Consider the following 25372-nt stretch of genomic DNA (forward strand, 5'->3'; position numbering starts at 1 on the left):
TGACACTCTTAGCCTAAACCCTGCTTTATGATCTCAGAATCTTCCAAACTTTTAGTCCTTCCAAATCTGAAAATCTGTAGTTGCTCCATGATCCAGAAACACAAGGCAAGCAGAATTTGGTATCTGGATACCAAACACTGATGTGTTGTGAATCTTTGTTATCAAGATTCTTGTGCCTTTATTTGTGGATTTGACCTATTGAGATATATCAATATTCCTATGCATATATACACATTTGCACAGTAAATCTTTTGATAAAGAAGGGTAGTATAATTCTTAGAAAACATAAAACAGTGGTTTCTGCTATTGAGCTATTTGCTTTAGATTTGATGTGTCTATAAATGGCTATATAAAATATGTTTTAAGAAGTGATAATAGATTAGATATTAAGCAACTGAATGTGGCAGGTAGGACTAAGGTATATTACCAAGTTTTTATCTTCATTGAACAAATCATAGAAGAAAGTGGGGAATTCATTTCATACCTTTCTCTGTATATACTCCATATTGATTTAACTACTTAAATAATCTCATGGGTATATAGCTCTTATTTCATCTATATCTTTTTTTCCCTGACTCCTCTGATAGCTTAGGAGAGAAGAAAGATATGTTCAGATGCATATGCAAAGACCTGCCAGAACACTCACAAATGGTGGGGTGATGAGAGTAATGGGATAGTGAGAAGCATTAATAATTTGTTCACAGATATACAAGCATTAAAATATATGCCTATTATAACCACTTAAATTATGGTTCATTTTGATAGAAAAAATTTCTGCTGAAAATCTAATTTCAGGCAGTTGTTCACCAAGCAGAATCATAGTAACTATCTTATCTGTGCTTTCTATGTATTTATCTTGCTGACTGATTGTGCTTGTTATGGTAAGCATTTACTAGTCACTCTATATAATGTCTGACAAACTGTAACTTGAGTAAAGGCAAGTTATTAGACCTTAGTACCAAAAAGTATTTGAAAAATCAGAGTACTTATCTCTTCCTTCATAATATCTGACTTCATCAGGAGGATTGCTTGAAGCCAGGAGTTCCAGGCCAGTTTGGTCAACAAAGCCAGACTCTGTCTGTATAGAAAAAATAAGGAAAGGAGGAAGGAAGAAAGGAAGGAAGGGAGGAAGGAAGGAAAGGAAGGAAGGAAGGAAGGAAGGAAGGAAGGAAGGAAGGAAGGAAGGAAGGGAGGGAGGGAGGGAGGGAGGGAGGGAGGGAAGGAGGGAAGGAGGGGGGAGGGGAAGGGAAGGAAAGAAGGAAGGAAGGAGAAGAAGGGAAGGAAGGAAAAGAAGGAAGGAAGGAAGGAAGGAAGGAAACTGGTACCTACAGGCAGAAATGCTTCTTCAAAGAAGCCTAACTCTGCATTTAATTTTAACTGATTGAATAAGACTTACACATATTACCTATGATATTCAATAATTTCCCTTACTAGAGCCAATTGATTACAAACCTTAATCACATCTAAAAAATAATATCTTCATAGCATCACCTGCCTAAGTGTTTGTGAGTAAGTGGGAACTGTAATCTAGCCAGGTTGACACATCAAAAGACAATCACAGTTAAATTCTCAGAAATAGAATAGCTGAATCGAAGGGAGTAAATTTTTATTTTTTTCAATGTTTTTCAAATTGTAGACCATTTTTAGAGCAGTTTAAGCTTCATGGCAAAATTGAGAGGAAGGTACAGAGATATCCCATATACCTCCTGCCCACACACATGATAGCTCCCTCATTATCAAAGTCCTCCACCAAAGTGGTACTTTTATTACAACTGATGGAACTACATTGATACATTATCGTCACTCAGAGTCTATACTTTAGGGTGTTTTTATAATTTTGTTTTTGGTATTGGACGTTCTATGAGTTAGGACAAATGTGGATATGAATGACGTGTATCCATTATTATAGTATCACACAGAGTATTTTCACTGTCCTAGAAATCCTCTGTGCTCCACCTATTCATCCTTCCTTCCCCAAACCCCTTGGCAACAACTATTCTTTTTACTGTCTCTATAATTTTGCCTTTACCAAATGTTATATTGGTAACATACAGTATGGAATCATACAGTATATAGCCTTTCCAGATTTTTTACTGTCTCTATAATTTTGCCTTTACCAAATGTTATATTGGTAACATACAGTATGCAATCATACAGTATATAGCCTTTCCAGATTTTTTACTATCTCTATAATTTTGCCTTTTACTTTTTTTTTTTTTTTTTTTTTTGAGACAGAGTCTCGCTCTGTCACCCAGGCTGGAGTGCAGTGGCACAATCTCGGCTCACTGCAAACTCTGCCTCCCGGGTTCACGCCATTCTCCTGCCTCAGCCTCTCCGAGTAGCTGGGACTACAGGCGCCCGCCACCATGCCCAGCTAATTTTTTGTATTTTTAGTAGAGACGGGGTTTCACCGTGGTCTCGATCTCCTGACCTCGTGATCCGCCCCCCTCGGCCTCCTAAAGTGCTGGGATTACAAGCGTGAGCCACCGTGCCCGGCCTGCCTTTTACTTTTTACTGTCTGTATAGTTTGCCTTTACCAAAATGTTATTGGTAATATATAGTATGGAATCATACAATATGTAGCCTTTTCAGATTGGCATTTTTTTTCTTAGTAATATGCATCTGAATTTCTTCTATGTCTTTTCATGGCTTGGTAGTTTCTTTCTTTTTAACACCAAATAATATTCCATTATCTGGAGGTACTGCAGTTTATCCATCATCTACTGAAGGACATCTTAATTGCCTCCAAGTTTTGGTAATTATGAATAAACCAGCTATAAACATCCATTCATAGGTTCTTGTGTGGATAAAAGTTTTTAACTTTTTATGCTAAATACCAAGGAGCATGATTGCAGATTGTACAGTAACCATGTTTAGTTTTGTAAGAAACTATCAAACTGTCTTTGAAAGCATCTGTCCCATTTTGCATTCCCACCATAAATGAATGAGAGTTCCTATTACTTTATAAACTTTTCAGCATTTGGTATTGTCAGTGTTCTGAATTTTGACTATTCTAATAGATGTGTATCTCATTGTTGTTTTCATTTGCATTTTCCTGATGACTTATACTGTAAGGCATCTTTTCTTATGCTTATTTACCATCTATATGTCTTCTTTGGTAAGATGTCTGTTAAGGTCTTTGGCCCATTTTTGCTGTTTGTTTTCATATTTTTGAATGTTAAGACTTCTTTGTATATTTTGAGTAACAGCCTTTTTTAGGTATGTCTTCTGCAAGTATTTTTTTCCAGTCGGTGGCTTGTCTTTCATTTTCTTGGCAGTGTCTTTAATAGAGCAGGCATTTTTAATTTTAATCAAATCCAGTTTATCAGTTCTTTCTTTCATGAATTGTGCCTTTGGGGTTGTAGATAAAAACTCATCACCAAATCCCTTGTAAGTTGGATTCCTAGGTATTTTATTTTCTTTGAAGCAATTGTGAATGGGAGTTCATTCATGATTTGGCTCTCTGTCTGTGATTGGTGTACAAGAATGCTTGTGATTTTTGTACATTGATTTTGTATCCTGAGACTTTGCTGAAGTTGCTAATCAGCTTAAGGAGATTTTGGGCTGAGACGATGGGGTTTTCTAGATATACAATCATGTCATCTGCAAACAGGGACAATTTGACTTCCTCTTTTCCTAATTGAATACCCTTTATTTCCTTCTCCTGCCTGATTGCCCTGGCCAGAACTTCCAGCACTATGTTGAATAGGAGTGGTGAGAGAGGGCATCCCTGTCTTGTGCCAGTTTTCAAAGGGAATGCTTCCAGTTTTTGCCCATTCAGTATGATATTGGCTGTGGGTTTGTCATAGATAGCTCTTATTATTTTGAGATACGTCCCATCAATACCTAATTTATTGAGAGTTTTTAGCATGAAGCGTTGTTGAGTTTTGTCAGAGGCCTTTTCTGCATCTATTGAGATAATCCTGTGGTTTTTGTCTTTGGTTCTGTTTATATGCTGGATTACATTTATTGATTTGCATATGTTGAACCAGCCTTGCACCCCAGGGATGAAGCCCACTTGATCATGGTGTATAAGCTTTTTAATGTGCTGCTGGATTCGGTTTGCCAGTATTTTATTGAGGATTTTTGCATCAATGTTCATCAAGGATATTGGTCTGAAGAGACATAGATCAATGGAACAGAACAGAGCCATCAGAAATAATGCCGCATATCTACAACTATCTGATCTTTGACAAACCTGACAAAAACAAGAAATGGGGAAAGGATTCCCTATTTAATAAATGGTGCTGGGAAAACTGGCTAGCCATATGTAGAAAGCTGAAACTGGATCCCTTCCTTACACCTTATACAAAAATTAATTCAAGATGGATTAAAGACTTAAATGTTAGACCTAAAACCATTAAAATCCTACAAGAAAACCTAGGCAATACCATTCAGGACATAGGCGTGGCCAAGGACTTCATGTCTAAAACACCAAAAGCAATGGCAACAAAAGCCAAAATTGACAAATGGGATCTAATTAAACTAAAGAGCTTCTGCACAGCAAAAGAAACTACCATCAGAGTGAACAGGCAACCTACCAAATGGGAAAAAATTTTTGCAACCTACTCATCTGACAAAGGGCTAATATCCAGAATCTACAATGAACTCAAACAAATTTACAAGAAAAAAACAACCCCATCAAAAAGTGGGCGAAGGACATGAACAGACACTTCTCAAAAGAAGACATTTATGCAGCCAAAAAACACATGAAAAAATGCTCATCATCACTGGCCATCAGAGAAATGCAAATCAAAACCACAGTGAGATACCATCTCACACCAGTTAGAATGGCCATCATTAAAAAGTCAGGAAGCAACAGGTCCTGGAGAGGATGTGGAGAAATAGAAACACTTTTACACTGTTGGTGGGACTGTAAACTAGTTCAACCATTGTGGAAGTCAGTGTGGCGATTCCTCAGGGATCTAGAACTAGAAATACCATTTGACCCAGCCATCCCATTACTGAGTATATACCCAAAGGACTATAAATCATGCTGCTATAAAGACACATGTACACGTATGTTTATTGTGACACTATTCACAATTTCAAAGAGTTGGAACCAACCCAAATGTCCAACAACGATAGACTGGATTAAGAAAATGTGGCACATATACACCATGGAATACTATGCAGCCATAAAAAATGATGAGTTCATGTCCTTTGTAGGGACATGGATGAAAATGGAAAACATCATTCTCAGTAAACTATCGCAAGGACAAAAAACCAAACACCGCATGTTCTCACTCATAGGTGGGAATTGAACAATGAGAACACATGGACACAGGAAGGGGAACATCACACTCCGGGGACTGTTGTGGGGTGGGGGGAGTGGGGAGGGACAGCATTAGGAGATATACCTAATGCTAAATGACGATTTAATTGGTGCAGCAAAACAACATGGCACATGGATACATATGTAACAAACCTGCACATTGTGCACATGTACCCTAAAACCTAAAGTATAATAATAATTAAAAACAAACAAACAAACAAAAAACTCATCACCAAACCCAAGATCAACTAGATTTTCTCCTATGTTATCTTCTAGGAGCTTTATAATTTTGTGTTTTACATTTAGGTCTCTGATCCATTTTGAGTTTTTTGCAAAGAGTGAAAGGTTTATGTCTAGGTTCGTTTTTTTGCACTTGCATGCCAGTTGGTCCAGAGCCATTGGTTAAAAAGAATGGTTAAAATTCCTTTTCTTTTCTTTTTTTTTTTGAGATGGAGTCTCACTCTGTTGCCCAGGCTGGAGTGAAATGGCACGATCTTGGCTCACTGCAACCTCTGCCTCCAGAGCTCAAGCAATTCTCCTGCCTCAGCCTCCCGAGTAGCTGGGATTACAGACACTCACCACTATGCTCAGCTAATTTTTTGTATTTTTAGTAGAGACGGGGTTTCACCATGTTGGCCAGGATGGCCTTGAACTCCTGACCTTGTGACCTGCCCGTCTTGGCCTCCCAAAGTGCTTGGATTACAGGCATGAGCCACCACGCCCAGCCTTTGTACCAGCTTTCAAAGGGAATGCTTCCAGCTTTTGCCCATTCAGTATGATATTGGCTATGGGTTTGTCATAAATAGCTCTTATTATTTTGAGATATGTTCGATCAATACCTAGTTTATTGAGTGGTTTTAGCATGAAGTGGTGTTGAAGGCCTTTTCTACATCTATTGAGAGACTTACGTGGTTTTTGTCATTGGTTCTGTTTATGCGATGGATTACGTTTATTCATTTGGTATTTATTCAAGGCTGGTATGTTGAACCAGCCTTGCATCCCAGGGATGAAGCCAACTCGATCATGGTGGATAAGCTTTTTGATGTAATGCTGGATTCAGTTTGCCAGTATTTTATTGAAGATTTTTGCATTGATGTTCATCAGGGATATTGGCCTAAAACTTTGTTTTTTGTGTGTGTGTGTGTGTGTGTCTCTGCCAGGTTTTGGTATCAGGATGATGCTGGACTCATAAAATAAGTTAGGGAGGAGTCCCTCTTTGTTTCTATTGTTTGGAATAGTCTCAGAAGGAGTGGTACCAGCTCCTCTTTGTACCTCTGGTAGAATTTGGCTGCGAATCTGTGTGGACATGGGCTTTTTTTGGTTGGTAGGCTATTAATTACTGCCTTAATTTCAGAACTTGTTGCTAGTGTATTCAGGGATTAGACTTCTTCCTTGTTTAGTCTTGGCAGGTTGTGAGGGTGTTTACGTGTCCAGGAATTTACCATTTCTTCTAGATTTTCTAATTTATTTGTGTAGAGGTGTTTAAAGTATTCTCTGATGGTAGTTTGTATTTCTGTGGAATCAGTGGTGATATCCCCTTTATCATTTTTTATTGTGTCTATTTGATTCTTCTCTCTTTTCTTCTTTATTAGTCTGGCTAGTGGTCTATTTTGTTAATCTTCTCAAAAAACCACTCCTGGATTCATTGATTTTTTTTTTTGAAGGGTTTTTCATGTCTCTATCTCTGTCAGTTCTGCTCTGATCTTAGTTCTTTTCTTCTGCTAGCTTTGAATTTGTTTGCTCTTGCTTCTCTAGTTATTTTAATTGTGATATTAGGGTGTCAATTTTAGATCTTTCCTGCTTTCTCTTATGGGCATTTAGTGCTATAAATTCCCCCTGAACACTGCTTTAACTCTGTCCCAGAGATTCTGGCACATTGTGTCTTTGTTCTCATTGGTTTCATAGAACTTATTTATTTCTGCCTTAATTTTGTTATTTATCCACTAGTCATTCAGGAGCAGGTTGTTCAGTTTCCATGTAGTTGTCTGGTTTTGAGTGAGTTTCTTAATCCTGAGTTCTAATTTGATTGCACTGTGGTCTGAGAGACGGTTATAATTTCTGTTCTTTTACATTTGCTGAGGAGTGTTTTACTTCCAACTATGTGGCCAATTTTAGAATAAGTGCGATGTGGTGCTGAGAAGAATGTATATTCTGTTGATTTGGGGTGGAGAGTTCTATAGATGTCTATAAGGTCCACTTGGTCCAGAGCTGAGTTCAAGTCCTGAATATCTTTGTTAATTTTCTATCTCGTTGATCTGTCTCATAATGACAGTGGGGCATTAAAGTCTCCCACTATTATTGTGTGGGAGTCTAAGTCTCTTTGTAGGTCTCTAAGAACTTGCTTTATAAACCTGGGTGCTCCTGTATTGGGTGCATGCATACTTATGATAGTTAGCTTTTCTTGTTGCATCGATCCCTTTACCATTATGTAATGCCCTTCTTTGTCTTTTTTGATCTTTGTTGGTTTGAAGTCTGTTTTATCAGAGACTAGGATTGCAACCCCTCCTTTTTTTTGCTTTCCATTTGCTTGGTAAATATTCCTCCATCCCTTTCTTTTGAGCCTATGTGAGCACGTGACATGGGTCTCCTGAATACAGCACACCAATGAGTGTTGACTCTTTATCCAATTTGCCAGTCTGTGTCTTTTAATTGGGGCATTTAGCCCTTTTACATTTAAGGTTCATATTGTTATGTGTGAATTTGATCCTGTCATTATGATGCTAGCTGGTTATTTTGCACATTAGTTGATGCGGTTTCTACATAGTGTTGTTTGTCTTTATATTTTGGTATGTGTTTTGGAGTGGCTGGTACCAGTTTTTCCTTTCCATATTTAGTGCTTCCTTCAGGAGCTCTTATAAGGCAGGCCTGGTGGTGACAAAAATCCCTCAGCATTTGCTTGTCTGTAAAGGGCTTTATTTCTCCTTCACTTATGAAGTTTAGTTTGGCTGAATATGAAATTCTGGGTTGAAAATTCTTTTCTTTAAGAATGTTGGATATTGGCCCCCACTCTCTTCTGGCTTGTAGGGTTTCTCCAGAGAGATCTGCTATTAGTCTAATGGGCTTCCCTTTGTGGGTAACCTGACCTTTCTCTATGGCTGCCCTTAACATTTGTTCCTTCATTTCAACCTTGGTGAATCTGATGATTATGTGTCTTGGGGTTCCTCTTCTTGAGGAGTATCTTAGTTGTGTTCTCTGTATTCCTGAATTTGAATGTTGGCCTGTCTTGCTAGGTTGGGGAAGTTCCTGGATAATATCCTGAAGTGTGTTTTCCATCTTGGTTCCATTATCCCTGTCACCTTCACGGACCCCAATCAATCATAGGTTTGGTCTTTTCATATAGTCCAATATTTCCTGGAGGCTTTGTTCGTTCCTTTCATTCTTTTTTTCTCTAATCTTGTCTTCATGCTTTATTTTATTAAGTTGATCTTCAATTCCTGATATCCTTTCTTCCACTTGATTGATTCGGCTATTGATACTTGTGTATGCTTCATGAAGTTCACGTGCTGTGTTTTTCAGCTCCATCAGGTCATTTATGTTCTTCTCTAAACTAAGTGTTCCAGTTAGCAGTTCCTATAATCTTTTATCAAGGTTCTTAGCTTCCTTGCATTAGGTTAGAACATGTTCCTTTAGCTCAGAGGAGTTTGTTATTACCCACCTTCTGAAGCCTACTTCTGTCAATTTGTCAAACTCATTCTCCATCCAGTTTTGTTCCCTTGCTGGTGAGGAGTTGTGATCCTCTGGAGGAGAAGAGGCTTTCTGTTTTTTTGAATTTTCAGCATTTTTGTGCTGGTTTTTCCTCATCTTCTTGGATTTACCTACTTTTGATCTTTGATGCTGATGACCTTTGGATGCAGTTTTTGCATGGGCATCCTTTATGTTGATGTTGATGTTATTGCTTGCTGTTTCTTAGTTTTCCTTCTATAGTCAGGCCCCTCTTCTGCAGGTCTGCTGGAGTTTGCTGAAGGTCCACTACAGACCCTGTTTGCCTGGGTATCACCAGTGGAGGCTGCAGAATGCAAAGATTGCTGGCTGCTCCTTTCTCTGGAGGTTTCATCCCAGAGGGGCACCTGCCAGATGCCAGTTGGAGCTCTCCGGTATGAGGTATCTGTTGACCTCTGCTGGGAGGAGGTGTCTCCCAGTGAGGAGGCACGAGGGTCAGGGACCCACTTGAAAAGGCAGTCTGTCCCTTAGCTGAGCTCAGGCACTGTGCTGGGAGATCCACTGCTCTCTTCAGAGCTGGCAGGCAGGAACATTTAAGTCTGCCGAAGCTATGCACACAGCTGCGCCTTCTCCCAGGTGCTCTGTCCCAGGGAGATGGGAATTTTATCTATCGGCCCCTGACTGGGGATGCTGCCTTTCTTTCAGACATGCCCTGCCCAGAGGGGAGGAATCTAGAGAGCCAGCTGACATATTTTTTATCCTCATGCCTACTTATGATCTTGCTTGATCGGTGATATCTAATTTTAAGAATTTTGAAAAAATATTTGAATATTTCTTTTACACGGGCATTTGCCTTGAAACATGATAAAAGTTCCACTTATCCTCAAACAGAAACCACCAATTTCTTTTGATCCAACCATTATATCAAGTTCTTGTGTTCTTCCTATTCCTTATCACATTTCTTAAGAGGTCAGTCACACTTGATGTGTCTACTTTCTTAACTCCCATGCAATCTCCAACTGATTACAGTTTATTTTCTCACCATTGAAGGAAACTCTTTTAATTAGGAAGACAATGATCTCTTGCAGCCCAAATCTAACATGTTTTAATTATGCATCCTGTTTAACCTCTGGTTAACATTTGACACTATGCCACACCTGTATGTCAAGAAGATTTGTTTTTTTTTAAAAGAGTTCAGCATTGTACACAAATGTTTTTAAAGCTCTATATAAGGAAATATTGCTAGAACTGGAAGTTGTACAACTCCTCCTTCTTGAGAACTGCTCCAATGTGTTATACTCTACACATCAGTTAATGCCCTTTGTATGGTACTGTGTCATTTCTCACTTCTTTCTTTTTCTCAACTCTCAAATACAGGAGGATGCCAAATCCCATAGCTTCTACCTGAGAAATAGTTCTTAGCTATTCTTCTTCTTCCCACCAGTGATTGTGATAGGAAGCCCTCATTTTTCTCTCAATTAGAAAATACAATAGTCCCTAATCGATTTTCCTGTTACTAGTGTCCCATACTGTAGTCATATCTCACACTGTAAACCAAAGCCAATGATATGGATATCTCTCCCATGAAGTTCTCTATCATTTCTCTGTTGTTTCCAAGATGAAGCTCCAGCACCCATTTTCAGGATCTCACAGGGTGGTCCCTGAATCAGGAGAATCAACATTTCCTGAGAACTTGTTAGCATAACAAAACCTTTGATCCCATCTCAGAGCTACTGAAGCCCAAACACTTTAGTCCAGGTGATTCTGATTCACACTAAAGTTGGAGAACCACTGCCCCAGCTGGCTAGTAGACGAACCTGTTTATTCAGGCTGCTACCAGACTTTGCTGCCTCTCCTGTATTTGTATTTCTCTTGCACTTTATGTTATTTTCTTATTGACTATCTCATCTTGCAAATGCCAGACATTAGGACCGACCTTCTGGGCTGGAATACCACACCGAATTTTTTTTTCCTGGCAAATTGCTATTATTACTTCACTATCCATTTCAAATGCTATGAGAATTCCAACCTCCCTCAAGATCCATTCTTGCTCCGTCCGTCCTCCATTGGTATTTTCTTCACATCTCTGTAATAGCATTTACCATGTCATATCTTAATTTATCTTTCTATGTAATATTTTCCTCCTAAGACTGTGAATTCCTCACATATAGACTAGATCTCATTCAACATTGTTCCCCTAGTGGCCTAGCTTGCTGTTTTCTGTTTTTCTCTTCTTTTTTTGCCACCTCTTTACACAAAAGATTTGAGAGTAGGAAAATATTTTTGAAGTGAAATATTTCAGCTCAACACCATAATGGTAATCAAGAAGCTTGGCAACTGTTACAACTGTGTAGGGGCCTTTTTGCATATCAGAGCAACCAGTCTCCTATTGTTCTTTTGTCCATCTGCGTACATAAAATGACAGTAATTAATTGAGACAGACTGATTCCTCTCACACACTTCCCATATGTTCTTTCTATTCTACTTTATCCATGTGTCCTGATCGGCCTCTTTTATACAACTTCCTTTGTGACCCCCAGATTCCGACAACAAGGATCTAAAGTTTCCCAGGTGATTTCTCTCTGTTGTTCAAAAATCGTGTTGCCTTAGGTGCAGTTCTTTCAATTCCCTCTCCTGATTTTTTAAAAATCTGATTGCCATTTGTGATGAAGGAACACTGTGTGGTGAAGAGATGAAGGAACCTCAGGGTTTGGGCTCTGTTTGATGGCCTGTTTCATTAAAATGCAGCCCTCTCCCCTTGCTCATATTTAATTCAATAAGATGGACATAAAACAGGCAATTTTACTCCAGGTGTGAAAATACATTAGTTTTGAAAAAACAGAAACTGGTATTTTCAGATCAGTTTGGGGTAGCTTTGCTATTACTATGGACTTGTTATAGCTGTCTTCATGTCTCCATAGCTTGATGTTAAACTACTTGGTAAATAACTATACCAAAGCACCAAATTAAATTCATTAGCTTAAAAGCTTAATGCAGTTTCAACTGGTAATTGTACATTTACAGAGAAAATCATGTGCCTTGTTTTAGAGAAATGAAATTAGAGAGTTAAGCCAAAATAGATTATTTTAATTACCAACTAAACAGGTTAGAACACTTTTTGATTAAAATCTAGCAAAACAAAATCAGTCAATAATTTTTAAATGATCTCTTAATTTCATCAGAGTATTAAATATTCGTTGATGACGTCCATAGATTTATTTGGTGATATGCAGAAAACCACGTCTGCAAAACCAGAAGCGAGTGACTTCTTAATGTGATTTTCATGGTCATTGATGGGACAGATTTTTGACAATCTCATTGTTAGCTCTGAACTGTTAGAGCAGTTTATTTTCCAGCAGCAAGTAATTCCAACTCGATACAATGGTTAACATGAACATCTAGTTCATGAGCTAAATCTAAACCCCTAGCTGTTAAATTTACTTCATGTAAGGAAACCTTAGGGTGGACCTGCAGCAATTTCTTACAGTAGAGAAAGAGAACTATTGCAACACTTTGAACTCCAGGTAAGTGAGATACATAAAATTGATGTCTCTCTGATGTTCCACTTCAAGATAATAATAGATCTATTCTTAAAGAAGTGTGTAAAGCTTAAGCTTTTTGAGCCATAGTATCTGTGAAAAGGATACATTTGGAGACCAGTTGTTCGAGGTGCTGATGTGCTGCCCATATGTCTCAATCTGCTGTAATGGGCAACTGAGGCCATATAAATACAACACTTTTTTTCCCCTGCAGGCTCTGTATAATCCTTTCTGTGTCAAAGGCAGACAGGACATCATCCTACAACAGGTCTCTGCACTTGAACTTTTTAGCCTCTGCCAATGGCCAGAGTTGTTAATTACCTAACATAAATTGCCTTCTCTGAGCATTTCCGAATGTTTGCCCCTAGTTTTGCCTATTATGATTGTGTATCTATTAGGAATATTCCAAGGCAGGAGAATAATCAGTCTTTCTGTACCTTAAAATATAGATGTAGGGATTAGGCAGACTGCAGGAAGGGAAGAGTAGCACTTTGCCTTCTACCAGGAGAAGCCCTGAGGAGAATTTATCCTTGTATCACGATTATCTTTTCCAGCATTGAAAAGAGGTATTCAAATTCAGTGATAACTAAATCAACATCAGGCTCCTACTACGATTTTTTCCTTCTTGGTAGTCTTCTGAGAGGTGTGCTCTCCCTAAGCACCCTGGAGAGTGCTGGCTGCACCCTTAGAGAAAGGCAACGATGCTTGGAGAGCGTGTTTTGCCATGTGCTGTGAGGTGTGTGTGTGAAAATTCTAATTGACAGCTTTTCTATTTTCATCAACCATACTGCATCCCTTTTAATTTAGCCCAGAAAACTAGGTGGAGGATAAGAAACCTCATTGTGATCTTGCATGGGGCATCTGAATGTCCAGGGTATTGTTAGTTGCCCTGAAGAATGCTGGAGAATGTTCAGGTCCCCTCTGAGGAAACTTAATAACCGCAATCACTCCATGAGAGAGACTTATTGGCAAGTGTTCCCTGATAAGAAACCTGGAGTTAAAATTAAGAAACCTGGCTGCAATTAAAAATTATAAATTTTTAATTGAAATTAAGTGAAAGTGACCAGAAAAAGAACCAGATATTGTTTGTGTGTGTGTGTGCATGTGTGTTTTAGGAAGGAAGTTACTTAAAGAAGTACTTATTTCTGTCCTGCAGAGCTAAAGATTTTTGGTTGCTTCTGATTGACTTGGATGGATTCTTAATGCTATTTCAGGCTGGTGATGCTGGTGGCTAAAATTGATGAAAAAGTGTTTAACACCTACAGCCAATTGTGGCTTTTATTTATTCATTCACATATTTATTAATCATCACCTGTATGCCACACACTCAGGCTGGCACCTGGATACTCTTTCAAGAAAAGCTAAGCATTATTTTTGTAATTATTGCGTAATGAGCTAGGCAGCTCACTTTACTTCTCTGGGCTACATGTCAAGGAAACAATTGTTAAAATAAGTTACTCTAATCAAACCAACACAGCTGGCTTTTGTGGCTGTGGGAGCATGTGCCAGAATATCAGAGAAAAGTTGTTACAGGTTGAGAATCCCTAATCCAAAGATCTGAAATCTGAAATGTTTCAAAATCGAAACTTTTTGAGTGCCAACAAAATTATTTAAAATATTGTATAAAATTACCTTCAGTATATGTGTATATGGTGTATATGAAACATAAATGAATTTTATGTTTAGAATTGTGTCTCCTCCCCAAGAAATCTCATTATGTATATGAAAGTATTCCAAAATCCAAAAAAATCTGAAATCCGAAATACTTCTGGCTGCAAGTGCTTCAGATAAGGGATATTCAACCTGTACAAAAAACGAGGGTTCACATTATTTGGTGATAAGTTGATAAAACTTAATGAAACACGGATGTAAGATTGCCAGACGTAAATCCTTCATCTAGAGCTAGATGTTAATTACCATGGTTGAAGATCAATTCTTTCTAATTTATTTAACAAACTACTTTGACTGAATATTAGAATACAAATTATAGAGGAAAACCAAGATACCTCCTTCAGTAATTTCATTGTAACAGAATTGGTACTTATTCATCCGTTATTCCACAAATATATTTGAACGACCAATTAATAGTGCTAGAAGCTTGCAGTATAGCGGAGGAAGATGTAAGTGCACTACAATATCTAAATTCTGAAAAAAAGAAGCTTTAAAGCTACAGTGCCGGGGAGGCGGGGAGCAGGGTGCAAAAAAGTCACAATAAAAGCCAAAGAATAACTCACTAGCGGTAAGATAATAGTCTCAGCATCCTCTAAACACTATGTCTCCTTCCTTTCCTTTTTCCCAGACAGAAAGAAAAGAGACAGGTACCACCATTAGGGGTTTATAGCTGTTATCTTAAACCTGTATTTTTTTTTCTTCTTCCTTTTTAACTAAGTGGCTTTACTTGACTAAACTCTTAGATAGGTAGAAGGAGAGGCCTCTAGCCTCCAGAAAGAAGAATCAAAGTAAACAGCTTTGGGAAAAAGAGCTCCTGGGGAAACCTAAAACAACATAAGGGGTAAATGGAGTTTTCTGGATTTAAGTCTGTAAAACTACATTTCACAGCATTTTGCTAAAGCTTAATTCTGAGTGATGATGCACCCAAATAATTTGCTGAAATGTTTATTCATCTCGTTTTAATCCTGGTTCCTGAGAGTTTAAAGAGATTATTAAGCAAAGCATATGGGAGGCAATTTCATTGTTTGGACTGAGCTCCTACACTGGGCTCCAGCAGGCAATGAAGTCACTCATGCTAGGTGTCATGCACAATTACACTAAACTTTGAAACAGGCAAGTTTTCCAGAAATCAGAAGATTCACAGCAACTAAGCAGAAGGGGCTCACTTTACCTGAGCCAGCATGATAAGGAAGCCCCTTCTGTGTTAACCCTATAAGTAAAGTTACTTTGAAATGACCAATCTGCTTTTGTTCCTTGTTTCTGCTTTCTTCAGCCCTTTTCTGCCTATAAAGCCAACCTATAAACCAGACCACGCATTCTGTTTTACAGAATGAGATATTGCCCAGTTCTAGAATCACTAATAACAGCTAATTACATCTTAAAACCAAACTTATTGTAATTTTATTTTTTAACAATATCAATAAAGGTGCCTTTATTCTAAGAGCTATATTAGGTAGTTTGATCATATTATTCACAGAATTATAAAGTTAGCATAAGAAAATTATGAAATTAAACCCCAAATTGTTTGTTGAATATGGTGACTGGTTATTAATCTTGAGAATAGGAAAGAAGATGTTCCTTGATTAGTGTTGGTCCTGAAAGAACTTATTGTCTTATTAAGAAGAAAAGACTCACGAAAAATAATCCAAAACAGAATATAGTCAAGTTTCAACTGTGTGTATTATAGATGTTCAGAGAATTGTGTTGTGTTGATTTTTGTTAGCATAGAAGGCCTTGTAAAACGTGTGTGACTGTGTGTGTGTGTGTGTGGTTTTTTTTTTTTTTTGAGACAGAGTCTTGCTCTGTCACCCATGCTGTAGTGGTGCAACGGCATGATCTTGACTCACTGCAACCTCCACCTCCTGATTCAAGTGATTCTCCTGCCTCAGCCTCCTGAGTAGCTGGGACTACAGGTACCCACCACCACACCCAGGTAATTTTTGTATTTTTAGTAGAGATGGGGTTTCACCAGTTTGGCCAGGCTGGTCTCAGACTCCTGACCTCACATGATCCACCTGCCTCGGCCTCCCAAAGAGTGTTTTTACAGGCTCCATCCCTTATTCCTGGAGTCATCTTAGGGAAATTTTCTGACATTTTATTTCCTTAGAACTCTCATCTGTAAAGTAGAGAGAAAGATGCCTCGCTTGCTTGCTGAGGACAATGAGATACAATTTTGAGAAGTCATTTTTTTCATCCCAGTGATTTTCACCAACCATGATCATGCTAAATTTGTCTCACTCAAAACCAGGCATAATGTAATGCTGTTAAGAACATATTATTCTAATATTCTGTCCAGAATTCCTCTCTGTAAACTGTTTCTGTTTAGAATCCATGTTCATAAATTCTGGGAGTGTGTCAGCTGGTGACTTCAGAGGAAAGGGGAACCACTACGCATGAGGTAAAAGGAGGAATGTGTTGTTTTGCTACTGGGAAGGACTGGGTAGGGGAGTGGAATAAAAGGTGGGAGCAGAGAAGAGACAGGCCAGCAAAATCAAAAAGCAGGTGCTGCAGAGAAAGAGCCAGGAGAGAAACTTCTGGTGGTGAGTGATAAAAATGGACTTGGGGGACAGGACAATATAATAACTGATGAGCTTTTGACCCCCATCGCTCCAGTCATCAGGAAAGTCTATTGTGCTTATAAATGCTTTGTTCCAATTTTTGGCAAACACAATAAAGGAGCTGTTTTATATCTGGTAGCACCTCATGTTGACCCCAATATAAATGAGAAACAAGAGCCGAAGAAGCAGAGGAAGTTAGGAGATAGTAAGCTGTCCAGAAATTAGCCGACGACTGTGGAATGGCTCCAGACTTCTGTAGCAAATGGAAATATGAGGTTAATTCCAGGCTTATGTAAATCACCAAGGGTTAGATGAACTCCCATATGGCATGTTACACCAATTTATAAGGACATCAGAAAATAGTTCATATTGTTTCAAACTTGGTTCCATAAGCAGGCAATTATTTTTAATATATATCAGGGCTTAGAACATGATACCCCAAAATATGGCACCTTGGCATTAGCAGAAAGCTCACTCTCTTGACTTTCTCCAACCTTCTCTCCCCAGGCCATAAAAATCATTCTCTCTCCCTTCATGTGGAGAATGAAGACTTTTTGGGACACCTTATATCCAGAGAAAAGGAAAGAAGATACATACAGCCAGAGCAGAATCTGAACAAACAGGCCTTGCTAAGTTCCCGCCAGTTTATTGATCATATCCTTTTTGATCAATCAGGCTGCTTCTTTTTTTTTTTTTTTTTTTTTTTTTTTTTGAGACGGAGTCTCACTCTGTTGCCCAGGCTGGAGTGTGCAGTGGTATGACCTCGGCTCACCTCAACCTCTGCCTCCCAGGTGCAAGCAATTCCCCTGCCTCAGCCTCCCGAGTAGCTGGGATTACAGGTGCCTGCCACCACGCTCAGCTAATTTTTGTATTTTTAGTAGAGACGAGGTTTGACCACGTTGGCCAGGCTGGACAATCAGACTTCTATGTGACTGTCCATTCTTTAGCAAACCTAGGCATAAAAATATGCAGCTTTTCCTAAGTCTTCGGGTCGTCATTTCTGAAGTTTCTCGTGTCACATAAAATTTTGGTTAAAAAATTTTGTTATGCCTTTCTCATTAATCTGTCTTTTGTTATAGGTGTCATTCACCAATTGTCAACTTCACAATTGTTATGAAAAAGATACTACTTTTTCTCTCCTGCACATCTAATGAAATTCTTTAATTGAAATCCTTAGGTGTGAACCAATAATATCTCCAATCTTTGTTTTGTACTAACAGTCTTGCCTTTTTCTAAATCAAATACATCCCTGTGGATTATTACTCTCACCTGCATGGTCTTCAGGAAAGAAAAATAAAATTACTCTACTGGAGATCACAATGACACAATATTCTGTAAGTGGCGCTGCCTTATAGAACTATTTTTGTTCCATTCTTTCACAGCTATTTTTAAAGTTCTGTTTTTAAAATTCACAGTTCTGGTCTTTGAGACTCCAACTACAAAGTCAAATATTGCCGTTCTTTTTTTTTTTTTTTTTTTTTTGAGACGGAGTCTTGCTCTGTCACCCAGCCTGGAGTGCAGTGGCGCAATCTCAGCTCACTGCAAGCTCCACCTCCTGGGTTCACACCATTCTCCTGCCTCAGCCTCCCGAGTAGCTGGGACTACAGGCGCCTGCCACCACGCCCAGCTAATTTTTTGTATGTTTAGTAGAAATGAGGTTTCACCATGTTAGCCAGGATGGTCTCAATCTCCTGACCTCATGATTTGCCTGCCTTGACCCCCCAGTGCCATTCTTAACATTTAATTTAAACTTGCGGCCAGGAGTTCAAGACCATCCTGGGCAACATAGTGAGATCCTATCTCTACAATTTTTTTTTAATTAGGTGTGCATGGTGACATGTGCCTGTAGTTCCAGCTACTTGTGAGGCTGAGGTGAAAGGATTGCTTGAGCCCACACATTCAAAGCTGCAGTGAGCTATGGTCACACCACTGCACTCCAGCCTGGGCAAGAGAGCAAGACCCGGTTGCAAAAAAAAAAAAAAATTCTTCCTGCATTCAATGACATCGTGTTTCATTTTGGCCATTTCCTCCCCTCCCCAGTTGTGACCTCCATACTGGGTTATGCTCCAGGTCCCTGATTCCTTTTCAGATAGTCTCTGTAATTGGAATTGGAGGTGTGAGAGGAGTTCACATTCACACAAAGCCTGCTAAAGTATGGTAAGCCTTACTCACACAGGCAAGTTTTAACTGTGATGACATCTCAGTAAAATGTTATACAACTTCGGTGTCGTTTAAATATTCTGTGACACTTTCAGAGGAAACTTTCCAGTACATAAAATCATCTCGTGTTACCTGAGAGAATGACAACTCTGTTTTTAAAATTACTCTGAAATTCCTAGAAAATCAAACCAAACCAAAAACCTCACTATGTTTTTTATTTTACTGGTAAATAAATATTTTTTCTTGGTCATATTTAGGTTGTGGTGAGAGTTAAGTAATATGTCTGAGAGTACATTATTTACCATAAATCTTTGTACAGACACTCCTATTTTATTAGCTATTTTAAAAATATCAGAAACTAATAATTCCCCTTCATTTCCACAGGGCAATAGTGATCCTAGACAAAATTCCTTCCTTTTGCTCTCCAAATTGGTTATGATCCTACTCCCTCAGGTTGGTCCACTATATTTAGGCATGAAGGACAAGGAGAGACAAGCTGTCACTGGCCAAACAAAACAAAACAAAACAAAAAAACCCACAGATATGAGGGCTTTTCAGGTTAGTCCTAGAGAATTTCACAACATTCCAGGGTTTTCACTGCTTCTGTGAGTAAATTTTCTTTCCTGCTCCCATGCAGGAAATGGTTCAGCATCGGCAAGCCATTCAGGCCTTCGTTACTGCTGTGTTTTGAATGTGCCCCCCTCAATTTCATGAGTGGGAAACCAAATTTCCTATGTGGCAGTATTGAGAGGTGGAACGTTTAAGAAGTGAGTGGTTCATGAGTGCTCTGCCCCCTGAGTGGATTAATCTACTCATGAGTTAATAAATTGATGGGTTAATGGATTAATGGGCAATCATGGGAGTGGAACTGGTGGCTTTCTAAGAGGAAGAGAGGCCTTAGCTAGCACATTAGCATGCTCAGCCCCCTCACCATGTGATGGTCTGCACTGCCTCAGGTCTCTGCACAGTCCTCACCAGGAAGGCTCTCACTAGACACTGAGCCATGCCCTTGGACTTCCAAGCCACTTGAATTGTAAGAAATTTCTTTTCTTTATAAATTACCCAGTTTCAGGTGTTCTATTATAAGCAACAGAAAACAGACTAAGACAGCTATGTTATGAAGACTCACTTTTGAAATAACGTAGACATGATCCTTAAAAGAAATATGTATGTGTGTAGGTGTATGTGAGTTACACAATTCTAAGATTGCCTGTCTTCAAAATATACAAAATAATTAATAGGAAAAAGAAGCACAGTATAATGTTATTATTTTTCAGAAAAAGCTATTAGACTAGGATGGAGAAATTGATGTCATGTAGTCAAGGGAAGACTTTGATTTAAATGGGGATCTGTTTACTTATTGCACATATATAAACAGCTTTAAAGAATATTAAACCTACTAAGCTACTTATGGTTTTGCTCTGACAACTACTTCCTTTGGTTTTTGGTTTCAGTTGGCTTCTCTGAGTCATCTTGCTTCTCTGAACAAGTGAGGTAATTGCTGTCAGTGATGTGGGCTGAATCAATATGGTGTCACTGTTTATGCTTTAAATTGATGAGTTTTCAGAAGGTGGCAGTGGTATGAGAGCCAGTGATTCAGCTCACCCTAGGATTGTTAACAGAGGTTAATATAGTAGATAAACAGTGTGTTCTATTTTTCTTTCAAAATAATGATATATTAAAAATATTATGAACATGGAAAAAGCTTTCAATAAAATCCAGCATCCCTTCATGAAGAAAACCCTCAATAAACTAGTCATCGAAGGAATATACCTCAAAATAATAAGGGCAATCTATGACAAATCCATAGCCAACATCATACTGAACAGGCAAAAACTGGAAGCATTCCCTTCAAACTGGAACAAGACAAGGATGTTCACTGTCACCATTCCTATTCAGCATAGTACTGGAAGTCCTAGCCAGAAAAATAAAGCAAGAGAAAGAAACAAAGGACATCCAAATAGGAAAATAAGTCAAACTATGTGACTTCATGGATATGATTCTATACCTAGAAAACCCTAAAGACTTCACCGAAAGGCTCCTGGAACTGATAAATGACTTCAGTAAAATTTCAGGATACAAAATAACTGTACAAAAATTAGTAGCATTTCTATAAACCAATAACATTCAAGCTGAGCGCCAAATCAAGAATGCAATTCCATTTACAATAGCCAGCCATATACAAAAAAATATGTAGGAATGTGTCTAACCAAGGAGGTGGAACATCTCTACTAAGAGAACCACAAAACTTTGCTAAATGAAATTACAGATGACACAAACAAATGGAAAAACATTCCATTCCATGCTCACGGATACAAGAATCAATGTTGTTGAAATGACCATACTGCCCAAAGTATGGTCATCAATCTGTAGATTCCATGCAATTCCTACCAATATCATTTTTCACAGAATTAGAAAAAAGAACCCTTAAATTCTTAATGGAACCAAAATAGAGCCCAAATAGCCAAGGCAATCCTAAGCAAAAAGAGTAAAACTGGAAGTATCACATTACCCAACTTTAAGCTATACTACAGAGCTGCAGTAACCAAAACAGCATGGTTCTGGTAAAAAAACAGACACATACACCAATGGAACAGAATAGGGAAGCCAGCAATAAAGTCACACACCTACAGCCATCTGATCTTCAACAAATTGGACAAAAATCAGCAATGGGGAAATGACTCCCCACCCAATAAGTGGTGCTAGGAAAGCTGGCTAGCCATAGGAAGAAGAATGAAACTGGACCCCTAGCTTTCACTATATATAAAAATTAACTTGGCTGGGTGCAGTGGCTCGTGCCTGTAATCCCAACACTTTGGGAAGCTGAGGAGGGTGGATCACCTGAGGTCAAGAGTTCAAGACCAAACTGGCCAACAAGGTAAAACCCTGACTCTACTGAAAATACAGAAATTAGCTGGGCATGGTGACAGGTGCCTGTAATCCCATCTACTTGGGAGGCTGAGGCAGGAGAATCACTTGAACCTAGTAGGCGGAGGTTGCAGTGAGCCGAGATGGTGCTACTGCACTCCAGCTTGGGCAACAGAGTGAGACTGTGTCTCAAAAAAAAAAAAAAAAAAAAAAAATTAGCTCATGACAGCTAAAACATTTAAATGTAAGACCTCAAACTATGATAATCCAAGAAGAAAACAGGGCATTCTATACATTTACCTTGGGAAAGAATTTATGACTAAGTCTTCAAAATCAATGGCAACAAAAACAAATTGGCATGTGGGACCTAATTAAACTAAAAAGCTTCTGCACATCAAAAGAAACATCAACAGAGTAAGCAGACTACTTACAGAATGGGAGAAAATATTCACAAATGATGCATCCAACAAAAGTCCAATATCCAGCATCCAGAGGAAACTTAAACAACTGAACAAGCAAAAAACAAATAACCCCATCAAAAAATGGGTGAAAGTCATGAACAGACACTTCTCAAAAGAAGATACAAGAGGCCAACTGACATGAAAAAATGCTCCACATCATTAATCATCAGGAAATGCAAATCAAAACCACAATGAGATACCATCTCACACCAGTCAGAATAACTATTATTAAAAATTCAAAAAAACAACAGATGCTGGTGAGCATGTGGAAAAAAGGAACACATACTCTGTTGGTGGGAAAATAAACTAGTTTAGCTACTGTGGAAAGCAGTTTGGAGATGTTTCAAATAACTTAAAACAGAGTTACCATTTGACCCAGAAATCCCCCTACTGGATATACATCCAAAAGAAAACAAATTATTCTACCAAAAAGGCACATCATGCACTCACCTGTTCATTGCAGCACTATTCACAATAAGAAAGACATGTTATCAACCTAGGTGTCCATCAACATTGGACTGAATAAAGAAAATGTGGTACATATACACCATGCAATACTACAACAGCTATGAAAAATAATGAAATCATGTCCTTTGCAGCAACACAGATGCAACTGGAGGCCATTATCTTAAGCAAATTAAGCAGAAACAGAAAACCAGATACCACAGCCTCACTCTTAAGTGGGAGCTAAATATTGGGTACTCATGGATGTAAAGATGGGAACAATAGAAACTGGAGACTACTCGAGGGAGCAGAGAGGGAGATAAATAAGCATTGAAAAATTATTGGGTACTATATTCAGTATTTGGGTGACAGGATCATTCATACCCCAAACCTAAGCATCTTAGAATATAACTAGGTAACAAACTTGTATATATACCCCTGAATCTAAAATAAAAGTTGAAAAAAATATGAATTAGGCTATTATATTCATAATTGATAAGTAACCACTGTGCTTTAAGCATCCATACAGAATTTTCTTTGCTGGTAATAGTTTCTTATATATGCTAATTAAGTTGGTAAAACTCTGCTATTCTTCCATAGAATATTTGCCTAATCTGTGTTTCTTTCTCTTAAAATATCAAATAAACTTAATTTTCATGGGTTTACTAAATATTTTTGCACTGTCTTTAAGAGTTAGGTCAACCGAGTTGTTGGTGTTGAAATTCTCCAGCATTCAAACTATGGTTGGTCATTATGGAGATTGAAACTGTTTAGTCTCATATGCCTCTGGTAGCAATAGTTTCTCTCCCATCTCTATTTTGCATGTCCTGATTTTGCTTGTAGACTATAAAATGCAGTCTAGCATAAGGACTGCCTTTATTGCTTTTTAATCCTAGCATCTAACATAGCATGTTTTGCAGATACTCCTCAATTTACAATGAGACTGTCACAATAAACCCATCATAAGTTGGAAATATTATAAGTCAGAATACATTTAATGTAGCTAACCTACTAGACATCATAGCTTAGCCTAGCCTACCTTAAACATGCTCAGAACAATTACATTAGCCTACAGTTGGGCAAAATCTTCTAACACAAAGCCTGTTTTATAATAAAGTGTTGAATATCTCACGTAATTTATTGACTATATTACACTGTGTAGTATAGTACTGGTTTACCCTCATTATCACCTGGCTGACTCAGGGCTATGGCTCACTGCCATTGCCCAGCATCTAGAGAGTGTCATACTGCATATCACTAGCCTGGGAAAAGATCAAAAGTCAAAATTTCAACTATGGTTTCTACTGAATGTGTATTGCTTTTGCACCATTGTAAAGTCAAAAAATCATAAGTTGAACCATCCTATCTGGGACTGTCTGTATATATGTTTGAGCTCCACAAATAGATGATATTAACAATGGTACAATATTGTAAGTAATATTTTAAATTTTAGAAGAGTAGTACTTACTAGAGGAGTATTTCCTATGTAACTGAGCACTGTGATAAATCCTCCTAATACTTTAGCTCACTTGTTCCTCATTACAATCCTATTTTACAGATGAGGAAATGGACTTAGACTAGGGAACTTGCCCAAGGCTTAGGATAAATATATTTCATCTTAGACAGGTGTGATTCGAGCTGTCACTGGCATTATCAGACTTTTTATATCAGATTTTATTGATGATAGATGACATAAATTGGGTTCTTAATGTGTTAAGCATTGTTCTAAGTGTTAATTAACTTATCTTCACAGCAACATAAAGAGGGAGGTAAATTATTACTTGTATTTTGGAGATGAAAAATGCCGACATTGAGGGGTTTAGTAGCCAGGCCTCCGAGGTCCTGAAGCTAGCTGCTAAAATACTTTGCCAAGATTTAAACCATGGAAGTCTCTTCAATGGTATGGCTGTCTGCTGATTTGTTGTACAACCGTTTATTTAAAATTAGGTTTTAACCCAGCACATGATGTGAAGATTATTTAAGATTGCATTTCCCATTTTGAATAATTTTCTGTGTTTTCCTAGCCAAAGACATTTAATGTTAGTTTTCATTTTGATAAAATTAACTCATCAATATTTTTACCTTACTGTCATCAAAAGGCTGTTGTTGAGATTAATCATGCAATGCATTTAACTAGAAGATGAAATAAAAGTCGCATGTTACAAACAAACACACTAGCTGATTTTTAACAAAGGTACAGAAACAATTCCATGGAGGAAGGATTTTCTTTTCAACAAATGGTGCTGGAGCAATTGGACATTCTAAAAAAAATGCACCTTGACTAAAGCCTCATACTTTATTGAAAAATTAACTCAAAATTGATCATAGGCTTAATGATAAAATATAAGAATATAAAACATGTAGAAAAAAATCAACTAGAGAATATCTTCAGGACTTAGAGCTAGGCAAAGAGTTCTTATTGATTACACCCAAAGCATGATATGTAGAAAAAGTTTTTTGTTTTTTTTTTTTATAAATTGGACCTTGTATTAGTCCATTTTCACACTGCAAATAAAGGCATACCCAATTTGGGCAATTTACAAAAGAAAGAGAGGTTTAATGGACTTACAGTTCCACGTGGCTAGGGAGGACTCACAATCATGGTGGAAGGCAAGGAGGAGCAAGTCATGTCTTACATGGATGGCAACAGGCAAAGAAAAAGCTTGCGTAGGCGAACTCCTCCTTAAAGAACCATCAGATCTCATGAGACTTACTATCATGAGAACAGCATGGGAA

General features: G+C 38.1%; 1 protein-coding gene across 2 annotated transcripts in view; it reads left to right on the plus strand.

The window, feature by feature from the left end:
• Positions 1 to 17685, plus strand: part of CEP44 (centrosomal protein 44) — a 75907-nt gene extending 58222 nt beyond the window's left edge. For both annotated transcript variants that reach the window (XR_008657310.2, XM_063638426.1), the window contains one exon: positions 16472 to 17685. The gene's annotated coding sequence lies outside the window, so the exon portion shown is untranslated. The remainder of the gene's footprint in view (positions 1 to 16471) is intronic.
• Positions 17686 to 25372: the final 7687 nt, after the last annotated feature.

This window comes from Symphalangus syndactylus, chromosome 4 (genome assembly GCF_028878055.3).
Source record: "Symphalangus syndactylus isolate Jambi chromosome 4, NHGRI_mSymSyn1-v2.1_pri, whole genome shotgun sequence".
In the NCBI taxonomy this organism is placed as follows: Eukaryota; Metazoa; Chordata; class Mammalia; order Primates; family Hylobatidae; genus Symphalangus; species Symphalangus syndactylus.